This window comes from Equus przewalskii, chromosome 7 (assembly GCF_037783145.1).
Source record: "Equus przewalskii isolate Varuska chromosome 7, EquPr2, whole genome shotgun sequence".
Classification (NCBI taxonomy): domain Eukaryota; kingdom Metazoa; phylum Chordata; class Mammalia; order Perissodactyla; family Equidae; genus Equus; species Equus przewalskii.
Window position 1 is genome coordinate 70809373 of NC_091837.1, and position 16319 is coordinate 70825691.

Consider the following 16319-nt stretch of genomic DNA (forward strand, 5'->3'; position numbering starts at 1 on the left):
GTCTTGTGTGAACATTACAGCAAAGCTGAGGCAACACAGCTATTTATAACAGAGATCTTATTAGGTAAAATATACCTGCACATTTTTAAGAATATGCAGCATTATTAAAATACAGTAATAATAAAAGCAGGCATGCTGAGGCAGATGTTAAGCAATCTAACGCCTGAGATGCCTTTTCTTATTGAATCGTGGTCTGCTTATGAAAGCCAAGCCTGTCGACTGATTTGTGAGTGAGATCGCTGCTCATTCTGTCAGCAGGGTTATTGCCACTGGGGCAATTGTGCCACATGCATGATGGATTGCTTTGGGAGGCAGTCATTTCCAGCTACCCCAGAGCTGTACTGAAACGACAAGCTGAGGGCCTCTGAGTTCTGTAGCTGAGGGCACTCTCTGGCTGTGCAGCTGCCTAAGGGATGGCCAAATGAAGCAAGAGGCAAGATTGAGAACTGAGGATGTCAACAGTCAGGCTGAGCCACACACAGCACCAACCCTTGAAAGATGGTTCTCTGGGGGCCCTGGAGGTGAGAAGGAAGGAAAAGATTCAGATTTCTCACATATGGGCTCCTACCAGTTATGATTAGGGAGTGTGGTTAGGTTAATTTTATGTGCCAACTTGATTGGGCCATGATGCCTAGATATTTGGTCAAACATTACTCTGAATGTTTCTGCGAGAGTATCTTTAGATGAGATTAACATTTAAGTCAGTGAGCTTTGAGTAAAGCAGGTGCTGTCCATAATATGAGTAGACCTCATCCAATCAGTTGAAGTCCTCAGTAGAACAAGGACCTGACTTCCCTTGAGCAAGAAGGACTTCTGCCAGGAGACAGCCTTCAGACTTCAACTGCAACACTGGCTCCTCCCTGGGTCTCCAGCCTGCTGGTCCACCCTACAGATTGCAGGTTTGCCAGCCTCCATAACTGTGTGAGCCAATCCTTTAAAATAAATCTCTCTCTCTTCTCTCTGTCTCTCTCAATCTCTCTCTCTTTTTCCGTATATATGTATTGGTTTTGGTCCATCTTATTCATTTTGTTTCTCTGGAGAACCCTGACTAATGCAGAGGGGCAGGGCTTCAGGTGTGTCATCCATTTTAATCCTCAACTGAAGAGGCAGATGTCATCAAACCCATTTCACAAATGAGGAAACTGAGGCACAGAGAAATTAAATTGCTTGTCCAAGGTCAGCATAACATAGGGATTCAGAGCAGGCATAATAGAGCCAGACAGCCTGAGTGAAATTCCAGCTCTCCCACTGACTAGCTGTGTGACTTGGGGCAAGTTGCTTAACCTTTCTATGCCTCAGTTTCCTTATCTGTAAAATGGGATGATGATGGTAATAATAGTAATAATACCACCTAACTCATATAATCATTATGAGGATTAAATAAGTTAAAATATGTAAAGCACTTAGACCGATACAGTGTTTGGCATGTAGAAAATGCTATATAAGCGTTTGATAAATAATTAAAATAAAAACGATTATACCAATAGTAAATGATGGATCCAGAATTCGGGCTTGATAACGCTTTCAATATTATGTGTTCTCTGGGGTTTTTACATTGCTCTACATCAAACAATGTGGAAAATCTACTTTCCCATTAAAAATGACAATCAACAACAAAAACACCAGCCTTTGGAGTATTTGCCGAGCCCACACCCTCCCTTCTCTGAGAAGTATACTCCCCCACCCATGAGGGAGGCCCCTGCATCCAGGTGTGAGCTCTGGTGACGCTCCTCCCTCACCGCTCTCAGCCCCGACATAGTGGCTGGACCAAGGCACACACCTGACTCAGGTTGGGCCGATCATCTATCTCTCCTGGGAATTTAGATGCAATACGCAGAGATACGTGTCAGTCTTTGCTGTTGCTTGAACTGAGGACAAGCCAACGTCAGAACTGTGGGGTGACCAAGTTCATCAAGTGTCCTTAATCACAGAGGGAGAAGAACAAGGCAGGAGGAGAGAGAGAGAGAGAGACAGAGAGAGAAATTTCCCTAGTACTGCTGGTCGGGTTTCTCCCTGTTTCAATCCCTTTGGAGACCTGACTGCACCTTGTGCCCCTGGTTCCCATCAGATACCCCAAGACCTTGGAATAACACCCCTGTATGTGCATCTCCCTGGAGTGCACTCTGTCACTTGCAACTGAGAAGAGCCTTGACTCAGCTGCCCTCCTGTGGCCTGGCCTGGCCTGGCCTGCAGGAGCCCTGTGTTGAATACCCAGACCTGACCTGGATGTGGGGGCCGCCTTAGCCCCCCATCCATTCACACATGGTATAGGTAGCTCATCACAGCAGCCCCCTGTGAGCAGTGCTTTGAGAAAAGGGGGGGAGCTGAGTAGTTCCATGGGGTGAATATCTCTGGGAAGAATTTAGACAAAGCCCAGAGTCAGGTGAACCCACCTATGGGAGCTAAATGAACACCAGTTGGGAGGGGAAGATGTACAGGGACCACAGCAGGCCAACCTCATCTCCTCCACAGTCCTGCCTGGGGCTGTCCCGACCTGGGCAGAGCGGAGGTCAGTCAATGCCAAGAGAAGTCCTTTTGGCTTAGCATATACACAGCACCTGATGTTCTCACTGAGAACGGACATCCAGAGACCGAGGACACCAAGCTGTTGGTGTAATTAAACTTCCATCAAAATCTGTGAGCATGAGAATTTATCCAACCAACAAATGTCCCTCGGACCACAGGAAGGAGAAGAGCCACAGATGTTTTACCAAATGGATCTCATTAAATTAATTACATTACCACTGGACAGCTCATTCAAGGCCCTCAAGGAGTTTTAAAAACGTCAGCAGTGTCAGAGCAGAAAGAGACTATCTAATGAATTCAATGCTCATCCTAGAGATAAGGTTGTAGGTTCAGGCAGGCTAGGTGACAGGGGTAAGGTCATACAGCAACCTGGTGACTCCTGACTCATGATCAACTGCTCTTCCTTCTATAGTGTGATGCCTTACCCTGGGGCCTTGAGGCATTCACTGTGGTTCACTGTCTGAAAACCATTTCCAACACCCTTTCTTCTTGTCTGTCTCCCTAGAAGCTGAAAACTTTATTTTCCCAACTTTCATGGAAGAAATCCACAGCCATGTGACCCAGTTCTGGTCAATGAGATATAGAGGGATGTTTCCGGAGAAGCTTCTCAATATGTCAGTTAAAAGGCCATCATGAGAAGAAAATCTTTTACCTCTGCTTCCTGCTTTTGAATTTGGATGCAATGCTGGAACTGCAGCAGCCATCTTGAGATCACAAGGCAACAAGCCAAAGGACAAAAAGTCAAATAGACCATGGAGATGAAAAAGTGGGATAGAGAAAGAACTCAAGTCCATAAAGATGTCATTAAGCTACTGAACCAGCCCTACCACTGCCTACATTCAGCCTTTTTGTTAAGAAAACAGTAAATATTGTTATGATTAAGCCAGTTAGTCCTCAGTTAGAAGTTTTCTTTTACGTGCAGCTGACGGCATCCCCATGAATACAAGACTTCTTTGCAGGTCTCTGATTCCTCCACTATCTTGTTCTAGCTCATCCCTGTCACCGTTGCAGTCTGGGCTCCTGCAGCTTGGGAAACTCTTGGTGCAGACTCGCTGTCTAGTTCTCTAACATCTGCAGTTGGGAAACTTTGCTACATGCTTGTGGCCACACTGGCTGATCGCAGGAGGCTATTTCTGCCCAGGGTTCTCCTTTCATTACAAAGAACCTGGCTTTTCCTAGAACATTTGAGCAAAAGTTCCAAAGCACGGTGACTGTTTGGGCTCTCTTAGAGACTGTATCTATAGTCATATGTTGGCTCTCACCCTCTCCTGTTACTCAGGGAAACCTTCTTGCTGTATTGCATCCTTAACCTACAGTTCTCCAGCCACCCCATCTGTCCAGCCTATTTTCTGAGATATTTACTGGACACTTAGCCATCTCAGGAATAGCCGCATTTCCCCCTTTTCAAGTCCTCTTCCCTGTTTTTCGTATCTGCTCCTATCTCCCACCTTGCATCTGCCGAGAAATATAGACATCTATCCAGAGAAGCTCCCATCTGTAAGCCCCATTACTCATGATTTCCAGTCTTCTTTCTCCTTCAAAGTGAAGGGTAAGGAGCAGCTTTGGTGAAAGAGAAGAGCATGAGGATGAGTTGCAGGCTCAGCCCACAGAACACCACACTCTCCATTCTGTCCTCCTGCCCTAAGCCACTCGCCCTTTAGAGCAGAAACGGCTTAGAACTAAGAACTGCACAAGACCAAGAGGCATTCCTCTCTCAGCTGTTATTTTGATGGGGCCTTTTTCTACCTGCTTCTCTTCCCATCCAAACGTCCTTGCTCTACCCTTTTGAAATTCTGATTGGTGCATGTTCCAGATCTGCACTGGCCAATCCAGTAGCCGCTCGCCACTTGAATGTGGCTAGTTTGAATTGAGATGTGCTGTGTCAAACACACACCAGATTTCAAAGACTTAGCACTTCCCCCCAAAAAGAACATGACATCTCATTCATAATTGTTTAGATTGACTACATATTCAAATTATAATATTTTTGATATCTTGTATTAAATAAAACATATTAAAACTAATTACACCTCTGTCTTTCTACTTTTTTAAATGAGGCTGGCTAATACAAAAATTTTAAATTACATAGATGCCCCACATTGTACTTCTCTTGGATAACACAGTTCTAGAATGCTGTGGGCTGATTATGGCCTTAATCCTTTTACAATAATATTTCATTTCAGCGAGGTCTCCATCCTCTCAGACTAAAGAAGTGAACCTCGTGGTAGCACTCCAGGTCCCATGCAGTCTTTGTAGGGCAGGTCCCTTTCAGATCAAATCAAATCATAAAAGTGTTGGGCTCTTGTCTTAAAGACAAGACTTTGCAAACCCACTTAAACTGCCCTCAACAAAAAAGGGGAGTTTGTTAAACAGATACAATCGTGTCTCTCAAAATATGAAGGCAGGAAACAGAATCGAGCCTCATGAGAGACTGAACACAAGCCCTTGAGAAGCCAAGAATTAGGGTTCTTCTCCTCATCTCCCTTTGCAAAGGTGTTATTATCTTATCTCTTGTCCCAACCACTTTCATTTCACTTGGAGCCCTGAACCCGAATGTCCTTCTGCTTCATCTGAGGTTAGCAAAATCAATCACTGAAGTCACCAGAACAGAGTGGAGGATCAAGATGACCCGCTTACCAGATTACAGGTAATTTATTTTATCTCCACTGGTGCCAGACACTGCATTTTACAGTTGGGTCCTGTGGCTCTGAGCTGTGATTTATTTATTAGACTTGACAATGAGATAAGTCTGCCTTGTGCATGCAGAGGAAATTTCAGTCTGAATCAGAAGGTGGAAGGAACTGCTGCCAAGGAAGGCCACTGATTTAAAGGGGGGCGAGCCTCCTCACTCTAGGGGAGCTCAGCTTTTGGCTTGCAAAATTAGGTCAAAAGGGATGGAACATCCTTACAATAACTCGTAATTACAAAGATCTGCCTATATGGAGGATTATGGAAACAAAACTTCACCCCTTAAAAACATAATGGGACCTGATCAGATTAAAAAAAGCAGCTAAGGCTAGACCTCTCGGGAGAGTGCATACGTCCCCCAAACGGAGTGAGCAAAGCTCTGTAGAAAAGACCCCTCACGTGCCCTCTACTCCAGTCTGTCCCAGAGTGCCAACATCTCTCACATCAGTCATTCCGTTGTTCCATGCAACCTGGCAGGAACATCGCCTTGCACTAGCATATCCTTCACCAGCTCAGCTAGATTTAGAGCAAGGCCCAAGAGAAAGGAACAGAGGTCATAGCAGTTTGGATGAAATGGGCAGGAAAAGTGTGAGCCTGCAACAGAATGAAAGGTTGCAGACTATGCCACCCAAGATATGCCCTTTGGCATACAAATTATTTCAAGCTGAAGGCAATAAAGCAGCTGCAAATGCAGGACAAGCTCTCTCTGCCTTTCCCTTTTTCTACATAAAGGCAGGATATAAATCCTCCTTTTACTGGAGACAGAGTCTTACCAGCCCAGAGACGGCACCAGAGGAATCCATGAACAAACCATACTCCTTAGGTTCCTCCCACACAGTTACCTTCCCTCGGTTTGTAGCTGTTGGAAGTCTACGACAGCTTTCCTTTGTCCTGTTATTTCTCTACAGATGTTTTGTTGTTCGTTGAAGATAAGCCAGAGTTCTAAGCCATCACTTTGAGTTACTCTTCATTTTAGGTTTCTCCCATGTGATATGCACTGCGTGTGTTAGTAAACTGTCTGTTTTTCTCTTGTTAATCTGTCTTTTTGTTAGAGTCCCAATTGAAAACCTAAGATAAGTAGAGGTCAAGTTTTGCCTCCTCTGTGAGAACCTCTCTTCAAAGGAAGAGAGATGAAGACTAGGTGGGAAAATCACTGACCATTGAAGGAGGTTGAACTGGACTGAGAATGAAGAGGGGAATTTCCATAGGGAGAGGTGGGGGAAAGTCCTCTAGGAAAAGTTTTTTTTTCTGCTGGACAGGGAATCTGAAATCACTCCCAGGGATGGGAGAGCCAGGTCAGGACAGGAGCAGGCCCTGGGCTGAAGCAGAACCTCACAGGACGCAGAGAATACAGACGGGTGGGGATGATGGAGGAGGAACATTCAGATCAGAAACCCCTTGAACCACGGGGCCTCTGTGTACCTGACCATGGCCCCAGAGCTTGACCTTCACTTCTTTCATCCTGGGAGCCTTTAGTGTTTCAGATGTTGTCCCTCTGGATTGGCCTGGTTACTAATCTGAAGCCCTGCTGTGGCTCTTTCCTTGGTAGTAAAGCCAAGTTGGTCGTTTCTCCTTCTAAAAACTATATTGCCACATTTCCCAGGCCTGGCAGCCTGAGAGCTAAGCTGGCCTAGTGGCATCAAGAGCCATAGGGATGGCATTTCTTTGTCTCTTCTCTAGCCTGATAGTGCAGGACTTCCATCCTTAGCCAACTTCTCAACACATGCACCAAAGAAGCCATCCTTGTCGTCCTGTGACACCTACCATGTCCTCCCTCTCCAGCTCAGGCTCTGAGAGGCCATGTTTGCGGCGGAGTCCACTGGGGCCCAATGTCCAAGTGGCAGCTGCGAGGGCTCAGTAGCTGCAGGGAAGTTGTGGCGAAGTCCTACTCAGAGCCCCTTCCCGTGGCTGCCAGAGGCACTCATAATTTCTATAGATACAGCCATTTACATTTACCTGCCTCTTCCTACTGCTTCAAGTTTCCCTTCCCTTAGAGGAAGGGACGAGGAGGAGCTTAGTCCCCTGCAGCAAATGGACTCCTAGCAGGGCCCTCCACACCAGCCTCTGAGCAGGCGCAGACCTGTCACCCTCTCTGGGCTCAAGCCGGAGTCTCTGCCGTGCAAGTGAGAAGCAGGTCACACCTGGGTTTCTCTCTTCTGGAAAGTCTATTGACTTAAAAGAGGGAGGGGGGAAAGCCTGCTAGGGTTATAGAATTAGGCTCTGTGGAGCCATCATCAAAGATTTATGACCACCCAGCGTGGCTGTGAGGGCGATTACCCCGCAGCCCACCAGCTGTTCTCCCACCTCCAGCCTCCCCCAGCCACTCGGCTCCGGGAGGGTGGAGCAGGCAGGATTCCAGCCCCCTGCCCAGAGCAGTTCCAGCAGGGAATTCTCACTGTCAACACCTCTGGCTGCTCGCTGGGAAGTTGCTTTGTGTAATTTTTGCTTTCCCTTCTCTTTTCACAGCCTCTGTGGGGGCCCCTGGCCAAAATCAATCACCTCCGTGTCTCCTCATCGCTTGTTCTCTCACCTGCTCCAGCCTAGCCTGGGGGAGACACAAAGGAGCGGGATGACAGACCGACGATCGGTATTCATGGCCTGGAATCCCAGGAAATGACTCTCTATCAGGAGGATTCCTGGGTAGGCTGGGCTGACAGCTCAGAATCAAGCTCAGAATTCTCAACTCTCAAGGGCCAGCTCAGGCTTATCTGCTGTCAAACAGGTTTCAGCCCCACCTGCAAATCTGGACGACTGCCCTGATGTGGCCAACTTGCCCCAGAGCGCAGGGTCTTCCACGGGCTGATTTAGCAACAGATTACCCACAAGAGAAAGGACCAAGGAGGACACCCAGAGGGATGTTCGGGAATCCAGGCGCCCTGAAGGGATTTCCATTTGAGGGAATTTGTTTATTAGGTAACTAGCCCTGGGGTAATCCCGAAAGGCGGTTCCACCTTCCCGCTCCTGATCTGCACTGCAGAGTGGTCTTTCTTGAACCAAAGACAAGAATGATGATAATAGAGGAAAGAGTTGGAAGCCAGAGACCGCCCACTGCCCCCAGCATCTCACCCTTCCGAAGACCACCACCCACTCCATTGTGGGGGACCAGCCCCTGACCTTCCCCAGAAAGTATGATGCTTCTTTTTAGTTGTCTGTTTACACAATTTGCAGCCCTACAGAGGTTTAATGAGAACCAAACAAGTGATGGGTTAAAAACCATCAGATTGGGATTTGGTGACAAACTCTCACTTGTCAGAGGCCTGGATTTTAACAGCCTGTAACTCTAGTGCAGGGGTGCTGTGAAAAATAACGTTTGTGAGCATGGATTGTTGTATGTAAAGGTTATAAAGCAGAAAGATTATAAAGCAGTTTTTTGTTATTATTATAAATAAATCCACCTCTGTAAACTACCTGAGATGAAGGCTAAATATGTTCACTTTAGGGACTGAGATAATGGGCAGCAAAAAACTGTGTCCTTCTGAATTGAAATCATCTACAGTAGTCCAGAGAAGGGGAGTAGGGTGTCCCTACAGGAAGTTGGGGGTCCAGGAAATGACTCCCACGAAGACCCAAGATTTGATAACTGGGACCAGAGTCCAGTCTGCTGGCTGGACTCTCCAGATTATGACCTGAAACTTTCGGGGAGGAAAAATTTTCCTCTCTCCCCTCTTGGGTCCTGGCACTGGGGCCAGTGAATTAAACCAACAAAAGACAGATTAACAGGAGAAAAAGGTTTATTTGTATACATATGAGAGCCAACAAAAGAAGTAGCTGGCTTATTAAATAGTTGAAGTTAGAGGATTATATTCCCAATTTAGCAGGGGAAAGGGAGGGGAAGAAAGGCTTTTGTGGGCTTTAGGGGAAAAAAAGTGTTTTAAGGAGAAGAATCAAGAGATTAAGTTTGTGATAATGTTTGTCTGTCCAAGCATGAGTGAACTTTCCGTCTCGTTCAGGGCCTTAAAACTCCCCTGGAGAGGGATTTGGGGTAGATTTTATTTGCATTCTCCCTTCTGGGGGTAGATCAGCCCTGAAGAAGGAATTTGTGGCAGCCTTATTTCTCAGAATTTGCTGCTTTTAGTTAGATAAGGGAAGTTCCAAGAAGGTTTCTTTCTGTATCTTTTGATTCTCAATTGCCCTCAGCACAAAATAATCTTTATGCCAATGCAGCACATTTTAGAGTGGCGTGTTCTAGTCTCCTTCACATCTGAGAGAGGAAAGTTCTCAGCAAACTGCCCCAGGATAAAGCGCCCCACAGAGCCGTCACTCTAGATTTCCACCTGGAGCACCTTGCCCCCACTGGGCCCTCACCTATCTAGGGCACCCTTGACCTTCCTGTAACTGCGCTCCTGACCCCAGTGGCTCCCAGCTGGGGTTGGGGAGTCAACTATGAAGGAAAGTTAAATAATTTTAATTAGGGCTTTGAAATGCAAACCCCAACACACAGAGTAGAGGGGATAATAGTTCAAGATACTGGGAGGAGGTATATAACTTTTAGATATCTCAATAAGCTAAAAGGGTGCTAGAAAATGACCACCTTGGGTCCACCAACCCAGTGTCAAAGGAGAGGGAGGGGAGTTAAAGAGAGGACCCATTTTCAGGATGGAGCCAGACGACAGCCTCTGCTCTGCTGAGAGGGATGTGAGAGCAGAGATGGGAACTCTGGGACTGTCAGCCTGCAAAGCGGAGACTGATGGGGCCCTGGTCAACGTTTGTGAAATCTCAGCAGCTGGGGTAAGGGGAGCCAGGGCTTAATCTTCCATCTTCAGGTCGTGAGATGCAGGACTAAATAGCCCGGGTTGCAACCTGACACGCCTGGTTGGGACAGAGGAAGGGAGAGGGATTCACCCTCAGGCGAGGTGACTATGGGAAAGCAGAAGAGTGGTGAAGGTTTTTGGTACGTGTGTAGTGGCAAGAAGACCTCCGGGCCAGGAGACAGGAATTCTGGGTCCTTCACCTGCCCAGCTGCATCATGGGGAGTGTGGACCCTGCCTATCTACATCATGTGCTTAAGATGATCCCATGAGATGATGGATCCAGAAGTACAACATATTATGAAGTCCTACACATGTGTATGGTGTGATTACTTAAAAAAGAGTTGAGCCAGCCCTGATGGCCTAGTGGTTAAAGTTCGTTGCTCTGCTTTAGTGGCCCGGGTTCGTTCCCAGGCACAGAACCCTACCACCCATCTGTCAGTAGCCATGCTGTGGCAGTGGTTCACATAGAAGGACTTACAACTAGAATATATAACTATGTACTGGGGCTTTGGGGAGGGAAAAAAAACCCAGGAAGATTGGAAACAGATGTTAGCTCAGGCAAATATTTTCCAGCAAAAAAAAAAAAAAAAAAAAAAGAGGAGTTAAGGTAGGTAGACACACTCCTGGATGGATGGCTCTAGTGCCCTTGAGAGGTTTCCTCTGGGCAAATCTCTCCATGGCAACAAGAGCCTCAGGCAGGACAGGACAGGGTTAACACAACACCGTTGATGAAGGGCTTGCTGTGGGCCAGACCCAGTGCTTAGACCTGGGGATGCAGTTTTGACCCACTCCTGCCATGAAGGACCTCACAGATGGGTGAGTCAGAAATTTATCCACCACCTATGCTTTGAGCATCTTCAGTCCCAAGCCAGCTCTTCACTTGGGGACTCTGCTGTCTTCCATCTGCCACTCCCGGGAAACTGTGGACCCAAAATTGGATCAAATGCCCAGTGATGGAATTACCAGGAAGTACGAGGAGTATTGGGGGTGTTGGAAGGGGGAGAAGCGTGGGCAGCAGGCAGGGAGGGGAGGAGTTGGAGAGAATGCAGTCAGCAGCGGCTGCAGAGGCCTAGAGGAGAGGATAATGAGATCTGACTCTGAGCGAAGACAAAGGAACCAGCAGGAGGAGCACCTGTCCGTGTCTGCTGACCACCTGCTCCAGGCTGGCCGGGGGCGGAGAGCAGTCCCACAGGCCCACAACAACGGCCCTTTCCCACAGCCCCAAATGCTTCTACTCAGCTGAATTCTGAATTTGCCAGCCATGTGGGCAGGGTCTCTAGGATATGATATCAAGTACTCCAAAATAGGCCCAAGCACAGACAGCATTCCACCCACACATTAGAGACCCCTTCCCCTTTGGGTGGTGTCTTTGAGATGCTGTTGTCTGTCAAAAGGCCAATATAGTGCCCTTGGAAACCGACAGGTTTCATGGCTTATCAGTCGTGTACACCTCAGTGTTAATGAGTTTATCTTAAAGGAGGGGAGATACACTGCCTGAGCATCTTGTCAGAAGGGCCCTGGGGAAGGAGAGAAGATGCCCCCAAGAGTGATGGAGAGAGAACAAGGAGGAGCTTAACCTGAGACTAAAGTAGTGCGGAGAGGGAGGGAGGCAGTAAGGGGTGATGGAAAGAGGAGACAGGGAAGAGGGGAGGAGGGAGGGGTGCCAGAAACAGAGGGAGGAAGAGAGTCCTGCCTGAACAATGTCATCATGTTTTTCCACTTACCTCATCTGGCACAAACTACCCAGGGGCTTGTTTTCAAATGAATTAGAATGTTACTCAATTTGGTTTTGTGTATTACCCCCACGAGCAATCTGTCTTAATGAGTGTCTCTAACAGCATACTCCCCACCAGCTCAACTAATTCACAACCTGCCCTTCTGGAGGCCGAGAACAGACATATCTGGACACATGCAGAACGCACCCATCAAGGGGGAAAAAGAGAGGATGTCAGGGGAGCTTTTCACGCTCTTGGAACTAGGCCCCTACAGCAGAAGTCTGCATGATGGTTTCTGACATCAGCACCTTCTCCAGCAGGTTGGCCTCTGCTCTTCCCTGAAATGTGCACTCTGCCTCCAAAACCCTGACCTGCAAACCCGGCACCTGGAGCCACACTTCCATCAGAATCAGGCAAGAATGAAGTGAGCACGAACTGATCGAGTTTAGGAGAGAGAGGTGCTGAGTTTATCAATGTTGCACTCTGTTGCAGCCACGGTTTGAGTTTGATCCTCTGGCCTCATTGTCTCAGCTGACATGGACGATAACAAATGAGGACACCTGGAGGCCAAGACACAACTGGCAATTCTGCAAAGTTGGTCTGAAACTTTTCTAGTCTCTCAGAGTTTAAGACAGACCTCTCATCCCATGCCTCTGTTACCTGACCTGTAAGACCAAGCAGATTAAAAATCACTTCAATTATTCCCTTAATGAACAAATATAGAGTGTGGATCTACTATATCCCGGCAGCTGGGCTAAGGGCTGGAGAAATAGATAAATACGACAGCCCTGGAACTACTAAAGGTACAGGTGCCTCCCCGCGTTGAGAAGACTTCTGAGCTTGCAGAGAGGGCATCCCACTTATGACCTCAACAGGAAGGAGGTAGGAAAGTTCCAGATGAGAACTCCGAGGAGGGGGGCTTCAGTGCCCTGTGCATGACCTCACGGCTGGTCCAGGGCTGCACTGGGCTGTGGAATCCCGCCTCCTGGGTCAAAGGCGTAGGTGGCCCAGAGGTTTGAGGATAGCCTATGGCGAGGGGTGGAGGGAAGGTGGATGCTACAGACTGGATGTCTGTGTCCCCAACATTCGTATGTTGGAATCCTAACCCCCAATGCGATGGTATTAGGAGGTGGGGCCTTTGGGAAGTGATCGGATGGGGGGCTGGCCCCACACGGTAAGGTAGACTCTTTGATGCACGGCAAGAGAAAGTGGTTTGAGCTCTGGGGGAAACTAAGATGTTCTGGTGCCATGAAAGGTGAGGCTAGAGAAGGGGGAGGACGGACAGCTTGCCAGACCCTCGGACTTCCTAACAGTGGCAACGTCAGCGCTCCCTCGGCAGGTCAGTCTTCCGATGCTGTTCTGCAGCCCACTCTTCCAGCCTTTTCGTGGATTTTGTAAGCACCCGACTCCCAGTGTGATATCCTTTTCTGCAGGCACGAGCCAGAGCGGCTTCTGATACCTGAAACTGCGTCTGCCCAGGACAAAGTCCACCTCCCCTCTCAGACTTCCAGAGCCGACTTGACTCCTGTCCACTGCAGAGTCCGGATCTCAACCTTTTCTCTGATTCTCTGAGCTCCCCAGAATTCTTCCAGTAAATTCCCTTGGCTTGCCAAAATTGATTTCTGTTGTTTGCAACCAAAGAAGAACCCCAGCTGATACAAAATTCAAGTTGCAAATTAAATGGATATCTTATATTTATCCTACTTTTGAAAAACTCACTTTTCAGATGAGCAGTATAGAATGATGATTTCCATAGGATTGGAAGACATAATTACAAATTTTTTCAGTAGCTAGGAATGGCTTTTTGTACAGAAAAGAATATTCAGGAACTACTTTGCTATTTAAAGTTAATATTCAAATCATTCAGAGGCCTCATTTTCCCTAAATTTTTAAGTTCAATTTAGAAATAAATCCCATTCATAAATCTTGCAAATTTCCACCATAATTTTTAAGGAGACTTTTATAGCTTAATTAAATTCATTTAAATATTTTAACTGTATTGATAAATCCAACATACTCAATTTCCATTCTGAAGTAGTTCAGTTGTTGGCAAGCCAAAACACTTTCTGAAGCACTCAAATAATTCTTACAAATCTAATAAATTAAGTTTATAAGTATGATGGTTAATTTCTTCTAAATGTTTCAATGCTGTTTATAGACTAAAATTCTCTTGCACTTTTCAGCTTAAAATCTAAATTAATTACTCAGTACTGTGATAAGCCAAATTCTCCAAATACTTCTGGATAACTCTTGTGCCCCCCTCTTATCCTCTCAGCCTGTGCTCTAGCCACTGCTGGAGCCACTGGCTCCGCACAGCTGTCTTGCTTCTCAGGCCCATGGCAGCGGAGCCGCTCTGCATTCACGCACGCAGAGACTCCAAAGGGTAAGGGATTTGACACCACATAGGGGAAATCCAGTGGGAGAAAGAAGCCAGTGCTTCTTGCAGTGCTCTTCTCTACCATGCCTTGGGCAGATAATTTTAGGGCACATTCCACAAGGTTCCTCAGAGATACCCAGCAGGATGGAGACTCAAATGGCCATAGCAATGAGCGACTCAATTATGCACCCAATTGTATTGTTTTATTTCTATTCCCTGGGATTCCTTATCAAAATAAACTACTTACCCAAGAGGCATCACTGAAGCCCCGCTTTCTAGGGGGAATGTGGGCTGAGACAAATGCCAATATGCACTAATTATTCCCAGATTTCACACCGTGGTAATACCATGAGTTTGATTTGCTTCATAATTTCTGTTCTCAATTCTAAATCATCCCCAGTTTGAAAAGACCCACGAGAGCTGCTGTAACAGAGTCCCACAAACTGGGTGGCTTAAAACAACTGAAATTTCTTCTCTCACAGTTCTGGAGGCTAGAAATCTGAAATCAAGGTGTCAGCAGGGCCTTGCTCCATCTAAGACTCTGGCTAGACTCTTTCCTTGACTCTTTCTAGCTTCTGGGGGCAGCTAGTAATCTTCAGAGGTCTTTGGCTAGCGTCTGCATCAGTCCAGTCTCCGCCACCATTTTCACATGGCGTTCTCCCTGAGTGTCTTCATATCATCTTCCCTCTGTGTCCAAACCTCCCCCTTTTATAAGGATGCTGCTTAGATTGGATTGGGGCCCACCCTAATGACCTCATCTTAACTTGATTAAATCTGCAAAGACCTTATTTCCAAATAAGGTCGCGTTCTGACGTCCTGGAGATTAAGACATCAGTTTATTTGTTTGGAGGACAAAATTCAATCCATAACTCCCACTAAGGGAACAATTAAGTAATTCTAATCAATCAAAGAGTTTCCAAGCAAACTTTGAGGTTTCCTTTCAGCTTGCCATTTTGCAAATTGAGCAGAGATTCTGGCATGTTATGAGAACAGAAACTGTGGGTCTCCAGGACAGGGAGAAGCAGAGCCATCTTCTGCGGTCAGGATGCCAATGCGAATCTAAAGGGGATGCCATGCTTTCTGAAGTGGATTGTGGAAATAGAGATCATAAACTACAAATTCTTTCATTCAACTTTGGCTAGAAAACGTGGGGGGAGGCAGAATCTCCAAGATCCCAGTTAGCCCGTTGCTAAAGAAGAATCCTGAAAAAAATCAGAGATCATGCATACAGGTGTTCTGAAAAAACAAGTCCTGAGGGTGTGTCATTAAATCTGCTGAGGCAGATAAGGAAATAATAATGAATATTTGCACACATGTGAACAAATAATGTAAGCTAATTCTACCCACATTCTGGATCTTGTCATCAGAGTTGAAATCCTGTCTAGTTTGCTAAAAAGTACAAGAAGCTTTGCTATAATATTGAAAATTTTATTCTTATAGTTCCAAGGATTTGACTTGTTAATCTTTTTGGCGGGGGGGGGGGGGGGGGAGATTAACCCTGAGCTAACATCTGCTGCCAATCCTCCTCTTTTTGCTGAGGAAGAGTGGCCCTGAGCTAGCATCTGTGCCCATCTTCCTCTACTCTATACGTGGGATGCCTACTACAGCATGGCGTGCCAATCAGTGCCATGTCCGTACCCGGAATCCGAATCAGTGAACCCCGGGCCGCCAAAGCGGAACGTGCACACTTAACCGCGGCACCACCGGGCTGGCCCCTGACTTGTTGATCTTAAAACTAACATATTTGTTTTATGTAACTATGTTTAAGAGAATGTTTATTGTAAAAAATGGCGTTTGTTTACTTGGAGTTATAAACTACATTTGTTACAGGAAGTTGATTTTTCCCAACAATCTTGGTGACTAATTCACTGTGACATCACTTGTCTGGCTCAGATTAACTCAACTCATATAAAATGATTGAATTGGTTTTCTTAACATTAGAAATATAGCTAAAGGGATATTCCTTCTTGCAGTATGCACTTACTATTAAAGTCGTTCTAACCTTAACCACAATTTGACAGAGTGATCTTACTGATTAAGTTGCTTGAATTCAATTGCATATTACCTCATTCTTAAATCTAACGATCATGTACCTAACTCAAAGCCAGGCTGGCAGCCTCTTGATGGAATTCGACTATCTCTCTTTTTTTCTTTAAAGATTGGCACCTGAGCTAACAACAACTGCTGCCAATCTTTTCTTTCATTTTTTTTTATGCTTTATCTCCCCGAATCCCCCCTGGTACATAGTTGTATATCCTATTT

General features: G+C 46.4%; 1 long non-coding RNA gene across 1 annotated transcript; it reads left to right on the forward strand.

Moving 5' to 3' along the window:
- The first annotated feature begins 12617 nt into the window (after positions 1 to 12617).
- On the forward strand, positions 12618 to 13797 carry LOC139084934 (uncharacterized). Its single transcript, XR_011542873.1, has 2 exons — positions 12618 to 13019; positions 13114 to 13797. It is a non-coding gene; the product is annotated as an uncharacterized lncRNA (long non-coding RNA).
- Positions 13798 to 16319: the final 2522 nt, after the last annotated feature.